General features: G+C 36.7%; 1 protein-coding gene across 1 annotated transcript in view; it reads right to left on the bottom strand.

Annotated features, from left to right (window-relative positions):
• The window catches only part of LOC107700361 (amyloid beta A4 precursor protein-binding family A member 2), a 69,920-nt gene that overhangs the window by 48,071 nt on the left and 12,585 nt on the right, over nt 1-9,264 (bottom strand). Inside the window, 1 exon segment of the mRNA XM_074187056.1 lies at nt 977-1,015. The gene's annotated coding sequence lies outside the window, so the exon portion shown is untranslated.

Below are 9,264 nucleotides of genomic sequence, written 5' to 3'. Positions count from 1 at the left end.
CAACAAAAAATGGGGGGGGGGGGGGGCTTTGCGAAGGGTCAATTCAGCAACTCAATTTAAATTGAGGTAGCAAACTGAAGGCAGAATTGCAATTTAAATTTATGGAAGTAGAATTAAAGTGAACTGAAATTCTAAGAAATTAAATTATTTCAAATTACAAACTACGTGTAATTTATAACTAGAAACAGCTCTTTTTTGGAAAGAAATGTATACTTTTATTCAGCAAGGATGCAATAAATTGATCAAAAGTGACTATCAAAAGTAAAAACATTTATAATCTTACAAAAGATTTCTGTTTAAAATAAATTATGTTCTTTAGCTTTGTAAATCGTGTTCTAACAGCTATTTTAGCTTTTTAATAATATTTTCACAATATCACTGTTTTTAATTGTATTTTTGATCAAATAAATACATAACTACTTGAGCAGCATGAGACGTCTTTCAAAAACATTACAAATATTTACCACAAACCTTTGATGATAGTGTAAGCATACACTAACCAACGTTAAAAAAGTGAAATCGCAATCAACCACCCCTTTAAGAGCAACTTAGGTGATATATACATTTAACAACTCTATGGACCAGGGTAGAAGAACACTTCATTTTCAAGAATGCAATTCTCTGTTGAATTTCTCTCAAATCAACTGGTTCCACTTTCTGTAAATTCCAATTAAAAATCTGACTTAAATTCTAATTAAAACTTCTTGTGAGCTGTGGTTACTTCTGAATTTTGCCCAACCCTGGTGCTATCAGTTTGAGAATATATGAAGACAGCTCAAACAGAATCTGCACAGTATTTTGCATTAAGCACTGCAGATTTCCACCATCATTCATAAATTCCATAACATTTTATCACACTGAAAATCATTCCAAAATCAGCACAGGAAAAGCTAAAAAAAAATTATGCCTGAATATGATGCACAAAACAAGGGAGACATCCATCTGGTGTGATTGCTGTTTGTGCAGAGACACTTACCGATTGTTGTGGGGTGAAGGAGATCTCTCAGGCACAAAACTAGAAGAGAAAAACGAAGAGATGAATAAGAACATCACGACTGAACACACAGAATACTCCAATCTATCCTCACCTGCTAAAGAATGTTAAACATTTTGTTGCGAAAATATATGATTAATATTGTCTAATGGGAGAACCTCAACTTCAGTGTTGTTATAAAGAAAAACTACAACACATATCCAATCAACTGCAATCTACTAGTAGGGTCATCTATGTTTTTATTAAAGCCACATCATGAGAGATAAAAGACAAGTTTGATTGACACATGTCTATGACATCTAGCATTTGAAGGTAAACAGGAAGCTAGTTTCCTTTGGCATGTCTCACACTCTGACTCTGTTTGGAGCCGAGAGTTGATTTGCGTGCCATGATTACTGAGCACCAGCTCACAAAGAGGCTGATTCAATCAACAGTGCTACTGCTCTGGCACAGTCTAAGGAGGGAGGAGGAGAAACAGGGACGTCCCAGCCGAGACAAATGATGCAGAGCAGTCTCTCCATCCTTCCGCTCCTCCTGACAGTGTCACTTGTTCTCCTGTGCGGGTGCTTCTACACGAGCAGATGTTTGCCATTAGATGAGACTGATAACAACACTGCACATGTCCCCCACAGACTTGGGTGACTTTGGCAGTAATTTATACACCTAATTGTAGAAGTGTCCTATAAATTTGTCCAATTTCCTAGGGGACATGCGTCTTCCAGACAGGCCGAGACAAACAAAAATCAAATCTGATGTGAAGTGACACCGTCACACCCTATTTTCTGCACCTGCCCCGAACACGAGGAAAAAATTCCCATCAGCTATAATCGACTGAGAAAGATGAGAACATCTTTATTTCACCAGGAGAGAGCACCCAAGTAAATAAAGGCTTTGAGGCTTATGACTAATGATTAATATAGCATCAACTGTTCAGGGAAATAGGAAAAATGAATGACGAGGACATTGTTTGCACAGTTGCACATCTTTTTGACATCTTGCTGGCAGATGCTGCTCTTTCAAATGCAGTTCAACAGCAACTGGTAAATCCACAGTGATAAGTAGAGTAAGAGGATTCAGCTCTATGGACAGATGGAACGACTGAGAGGAAGAGAGGAAATATGTGCACTCTTTCTCTGCATTTTGAAGGAATACTTCATCCGAAAATGAAAGTTCTGTCATTATTTACTCACCCTCAAGTTTTTCAAAACCTGTTCTTTCTTCTGAGGAACACAAAAGGAGCACAACATTTTTTGCAGACTGTTAATGCTGCTCATTTCCATACAATGAAAGCTGTATAATATTCAATATTACTGTGACGAGAGGAGGCGGGGCCGAGAGCCGTGGGAACGGAGCGAGGCCGGTGGAGGAAATGCTAACGAAACGAAAATACAGAACAATCTACTATTATTAACACTACTACTACTATTATTATTATTACTATATATTTTTTATATAAATATATAATAATTTATTTTCCACAGTCATTACTCCAGTCTTCAGTGTCACATGAGCCTTTAGAAATCATTCTAAAATGCTGATTTGGTGCTTAAGAAATTATTTCTTATTATTATCCATATTGAAACAGTTGTTCTCCATAATATTTTTGTGGAAATCATTATATGGGTTTTTTTCAGGACTCTTTGATGCATAAAAATTTCAAAAGAACAGCATTTATTTATTATTTATTATTTATATTTATTTATTTATTTATTTATTTATATACAGAAACATTATAACTGTTGTAACATTATTACTGTCAAATAAATATCACTGTCAAATAAATATGTTAAACCGCAAAAATGTTTATAATATAGATATTAAAATATATATGGAGTAATCACCACACAAGTAGGTTTAGAATGAAAATGATGGTGTGCAAATGAAGAATCAAAAATGTTCACTTTTGAGTGAACTCTCCCTTAAACACTTACAGACACTTCTGTCTCTCTCTCAGAGAGCTCTACCCTCAAAGCCATTTTGATAAAAGCTGCCATCTGGGGCGGAAGCAGCGTCTAATTTTCCAGCCAAATCCTGTCAAATGGCAGTGGCCGCACTTCATGCAGACAGAGCAGTGTAGCTAAAATCCCCTCTCCACCCCTGCAGACCTGCTGCTCGCTGCCCTCTTCTCTATTATGAACATAGAAGGACAAAATGTAGCCACTGGTGTCTCCATAATGGCTCCATCGAGGAGGCCGCCTGAGAAAGACCATGAGGAGGATGAAGAGGAGGAGGAGGAGGAGGTGGACAGGATAGGTGAGCTGAGATGCTCTTGCCATCCATCCATCACTGGCCTTTGATTATATGGGGGGGAAATGGTTCCTTGTCAAGACAACATACAACGTCTGGCTCTGTCCAAAAAGCCTTAATAGCCCAGCTGTACTGGTACTGTAAATAGCAAAAGCTTTCTAAAATGCCTTTCTGTACAACACCAATGCTGCCTGTGCCTGTTTTTGAGTTAAAGGGATAGTTCATCCAATTTTTTTTTTCAACTGGTTCATTAAAAAGATGACTCAAAAAAAAAAAAAAGATTAGTTCTGGAGCAGATGTCAAGGTTTTCAGTAAATAACAACATTTTGGTCTGTTCCTCACACAGAGCTCTCACATGGATGCAGAAGTCCTGGAATTATATGAACAACATTTATAATACCTTTATGACAAACATACAATACAGACTACCGTTCAAAGGTTTGGGGTAGGCAAAAATACAATAAAAATGGTTATATTGTGAAACATTAATACAATGTAAAATAAGTGTTCTCTATTTTAATATATTTTAAAATGTCATTTATTCATGTGATGACAAAACTGAATTTTATTACTATAGACTTCAATGCATCATGATTCTTCAGAAATCATTCTAATATGCTAATGTGCTGATTTAAATTTTTTTTTATTGCTTTTAACGTTGAAAGCAATAGTGCTGCTTAATATTTCTGTGGAAACTGATACATTTTTTAGGATTATTTTGAAAGAGAAAATTTAAAGGAGCAGCATTTGTTTGAAATAGAAATCTTCTGTAACATTACAAATGTGTTTACTGTCCCTTAAACGCATCCTCACTGAATAAAAGTATTAATTTCTTAAATAAATAAATAACATAAAATAAAACAATAAATAAATACAAATATTTCTTACTAACCCCAAATGTTTGAACAGTATCTATGACAGTCAAAAGATTTAGGAACTACATAAAGATGAGTAAATGAGGTCTCTAGTAATAATAATACTTATAATAAATGATCTGAAGCTTTTAAATGAAAATGTTCATATGAACCATGACAGCAAATATAATTTAATACAACTGAATCAATCTGATTATTACACCAACAAATTCCATTTTTAAAAGTCAAATGAGGTAGAAATAGATCCATAAAGTAACAATAGCCTGTTTAACACTTTTGACAGTGAAGTTCTATGAAATCCTTTCGAACATATCCAAATTCATCAAGCCTCTAAAGCTAATTCAATTTTAACAGATAGCACCATAGATCACTGCATCAACTCACTGTTGCAAATGGAGGTAAACACTATTTATGTCTTCAAAAGAGTGCTGCACTTGGAGTGAAGAGTGACTACTGTCTGACTGAGGCTCCCATGGGAGAAGTTTTTCATGGAGAGGAGGAAAACAAGCTGTGCTCCCTGACAAAGGCTAGTAGTGAATCCAGACAATAGACACACCTTTTATCACAATATAGGCATTACAAGGTTTATTTTATACCGTGTGGCCTTCAGAAACTAAGAGTGAGGCTGCTGCAGTAGATTTGATGCATCAATTCATATACAGAGCTTTATTGCAAGCTCTTTGTCATCTGTAGTAAAAAAAAAAAAGTTCATAAAAGTTGTGACATTTTTCTACTATCATTTGGCTTTAGAAGATATAAAACATTGAAAACATGTTAAATGAACTACATTTTAAAAATGTTCTTGGTCACAATAAACTTAAATTCTCCTTTAGTGATACACTGTTTAAAAAATAACAGCATATGAGTTTGGGAATGACATACGAGTGAGTAAATGCTGACAGAATTTTCATTCTTTGATGAACTATTCCTTTGAGAAAAAAGCAACTTCAATACTTATTAACTTCCGATTCAGAAAATGAATATGATGTCTGCTGTAGTGGTGAGTAATCAGACCTTTGCTGCCAGAGGCTAAAGGGAATGACCTGGATGAATGATGTTAACCCAGGTCATTTCCGTTGCTCTTTCATCTGTCTCTACCTCTGTATCACATTGTCCCTTTTGTACCAACTCTTTCTCTCTCAGATTTTCTCTCTAAAGTACCCTAGCTCTCTCTGCCTCTGTTTCTCTGTTATTCAAATGCACATTTCCCTCTCTTTGTTCTGAAGTATGAGCGCTGGCTATAGTCTACCAGCCATCAGTAATGCACCAGACCTGCTGACATCCCAGCAGCCACAGCCCAGGAGGTTCTGCTGGAGGGAAGAAAATCTATTCTCATCTATCTCATTCCTCACATAGGCTTCTCTAACAACACACTTTTCATTTTAAAGGCTTGCATAAGCCCCATTTCCCTTCCATTTACAAACTATCAACCCCTATATAAGGTTACAGGCAGCTGTGCCAATGTGCCCTTGATTGCTAGAGCAAAGCTGTTCTCTATGCTGCAGGTATGCATGGGTTTGTCTACCACTAAGACTCTCGCTGACCTGTAAAAAGCTTCCACTAACAGGATCTGAGAGGATCAGGAAACGGCCTATTAAAGGGATAGTTCACCCAATAATGAAATACTGTCATTAATTACTCACCCTCACGTCGTTCCAAACCCCTAAGACTTTCGTTCATCTTCGGAACACAAATGAAGATATTTTTGATGAAATCCAAGAGCTTTCTGACCCTGCGTACACAGCAATGCAACTGAAACGTTTTATGGCCCAGAAAGGTAGTAAGGACAAAAATAGTCCATGTGACATCAGTGGTTTAACCGTAATGTTATGAAGCTATGAGAATACTTTTGTGCACAAAGAAAACAAAAATAATGATTTTATTCAACGATTTCTTCTTTTCTGGGTCAATCTCTGCTTCCATTCATGAGAGTACCACGACGCATACATGTGCTTTCCTCTGCTTGTAAACAAGGCGCAGCACATACGTGTTCTACGTCAGCAGCACCACATGCATGGTCATGGTACTCTTGTGAATGGTGGCGGAGACTGACCCGGAAGAGAAGAAATCGTTATAGTCGTATATAGTCATTATTTTTGTTTTCTTTGAATGAAGTCGTTATTTTTGTTTTCTTTGAATTAAGTCGTTATTTTTGTTTTCTTTGCGCACAAAAAGTATTCTCATAGCTTTATAACTGTCACAATCTCCTACTGGAGCGCCCATGTGCCCTCTAGAGGGTGATCCATCATTTACCTGTACCATTGTTTCACGGACTACATCTCCCATAACACCCCATACCAGGAACTAATTACATGCACAGCTGTTTCCATTTAGGAGGACTACTTAAGTTACACACAATCACTCTCACATTGCGAAGTATTGTTTTGCTGTTGCAGACTCTACCAAGCGTTTTCCATAGCCATAGCCATAGCCATAGTCTTGTTTCATTGTTTTGTTCGTTCTGTACTTTGGACTGCTCACTTGGATTTCGACCATTGCCTGTTCATTTGGATTACTCTCTTGCCTCTGCCTTGGATTACATTGTTTGCTGGATTTTGACCTTGTCTGTTTTGACCACGCCATTGTGTAAATAAAGCTCACACATGGTTCAATCAAGAGAGTCCAGTTACAATAACATTTCAGTTGAATCACTGATGTCACATGGACTATTTTATCGATGTCCTTACTACCTTTCTGGGCCATAAAACATTTTGGTTGAATCGCGTTTACATAATATTTTTTAATATTGAGATTGATTTTATATATACTGTATGTAGACTTCAGATGCAAAGTCCATCTGAGATTTTTCTTTTACATGAGCATTTTTATCAATCTTCTATGAAAATAACATTGGACATTTTTCAAATTAAGGCATTCAATAACTGACTAATAACCTTTTCTTTGCCATTAAAGTGAAATTTCTGAACCTAAAACATAGGAGCCTGATAAAAATGCTCATTTAAAAGAAAAAAAATCTCATAAAAATCTCAGACTGACTTACAGGTTTTTGAGTCTGAAGTCTTCATATATAACATTACAGTTGTCTTGAAATGAAACCCTAATTCGTTTGGGTGGAACGTCGGTCACATCCGGTACAAAGGTTCGAAACTATCTAATAAAGTCTGAATTTGATTAGCGCTAAACCAAGGGTGACTAATAGGCTATACAGTCCTTTGTGAGTGCTGACACAAGAACCTTTGTAATGATTTAAAAGTCATTATCTGTTAACTTTAAAATGGCTACTTTTAATGTCCTACTTCAGCCAGCAAAGTTGCCAATGCCAGAACAAAACTATAACTAAACCCTCTGTGGTTCATCTATTAACACGTGATTCATTCAAGCTTTTATAGCAAAGCTGGAAAGTGGGAATTGATGCCTGAAACCTTTCTGCAGAGCAGCACGTGAGTTGTTAAAGCAATTACATCTACACAGTAGACACAGACCTGCCAGCAGGCATTGCAATTACTATTAATTTATTCCCAAAGGCTTTAGAGCATCAAATATATGGCAGATATTAATGATGCAAGTTGTCTGTTCAAGGACAGGCCTCGCATTAAAGATGCTATGTGCTTGTAAGAGTTATTGACAGAAAAGAATCTCAAACACCTGCTGTCCTCAATGAATGTGTGTGGGGGTGAATCTGTCCCCAGTTTTTCCCATTAAGGATGTGTTGGGATCCCCTACTTTGGAAAATTTCGTGCAACTACAATAAATCCATTTTGGGGTCCATTAGTGAGAGCAACGCCTCAGATCCACACTTTCCCTGGATAAATGACAGCGCCGTCTCCACAGTAAAGATCATCCATGATCTGTCAAGCTGAGAGAGTGTGTGCCTCAGTCTTGAGCTAATGTCAGAATATAAAAAAGGATTTAGCTTTCCACAGATGACTAACTCTTAGGAATCTCTTGAATCTGGGTGTTACCATCTCCACATCGTCTCTCCATCTAATGATATGAGCCCCAAACAGCTCACTGTTATCCTCCGCCACTGATTCCAGAAGAATCAAAAGATCCAAATGTATCAGAAAAACTTCAAAAGAAACTCACAAAATGACAGAAAATGTCTGCTCTCATATTAAAACGAAACATCCTTAACACTAGACTAATATATTTGGTAACTGAGCAGATTATCAAGACAAAGTGATGCCCTCTAAATGTCATGAGATGATTTAAAAACAAATATACACTCTCATTCTCTGAAATATCACATACTTTTCTACAAACTTATTTCAGAGTATTTTCTCCTGTGTTAGTTGAAAACCAGGCCCTGAAGTTAACAGCAAAATCAATGGCTGTTTATGGACAACATTTTCTTCATAGCTGAAATGTCTCATGCTCTGATAGGAACCTCATCACATTGAATAGTGAAGTAGTTGCTGTAAAAAAAAAATCATATGACTGACTTCAGTTACACCAGCTTTTAAGTTTAATATGTTTATTAAACCATTTTCTGTTTGGGGACTATTGGCTGGTCCCCAGAATGCAGGTAAAAGTTGACCCACACACACTGTTGAACACACACCCTTCTTGAACCAAATCAATTACCCTTTTACTCACACACACACCAGCTGCTACATGTGAGTTGTGATACCAAAAGGCTACATTTTAAAACAAGCATTCTTCTCCCCCACCATTTATTCTCACATTCTCTCTTCTTCTTTTTCTTTCTACCTTGTGTAATTATCCTAAAAGATTTAGGGCTCTTTAAAGGGATAGTTCACCCAAAAACGAAAATTTTATGTTTATCGGCTTACCCCCAGGGCATCCAAGATGTAGGTGACTTTGTTTCTTCAGTAGAACACAAATGAAGATTTTTAACTCAAACCGTTGCAGTCTGTCAGTCTTATAATGGAAGTGAATGAGAATCACGGCTTTGAGAGTAAAAAAAAACATACACAAACAAAACCAAATTAAACCCTGCGGCTCGTGACGATACATGGATGTGTAAAGACACGAAACGATCGGTCTGTGCAAGAAACTGAACAGTATTTATATTGTTTTTTACCTCTGATGCACTGCAAAGTCTGAACTAGGGATGTTCATTTCGGTTATTTTTCCTAACCGACAACCGACGCTCGTTAACCGATTATTAACCGTTAACCGACAAGATTATTTTAAATTAGAATTGAATTAAATTAGAAAGGATAA

The sequence above is a fragment of the Sinocyclocheilus anshuiensis genome, unplaced genomic scaffold (assembly GCF_001515605.1).
Source record: "Sinocyclocheilus anshuiensis isolate Anshui unplaced genomic scaffold, SAMN03320099.WGS_v1.1 scaffold154, whole genome shotgun sequence".
NCBI classification, from domain to species: Eukaryota; Metazoa; Chordata; class Actinopteri; order Cypriniformes; family Cyprinidae; genus Sinocyclocheilus; species Sinocyclocheilus anshuiensis.
Note: the sequence above shows the minus strand (reverse complement) of the source record. Positions and strands in the feature narration are given on the sequence as shown.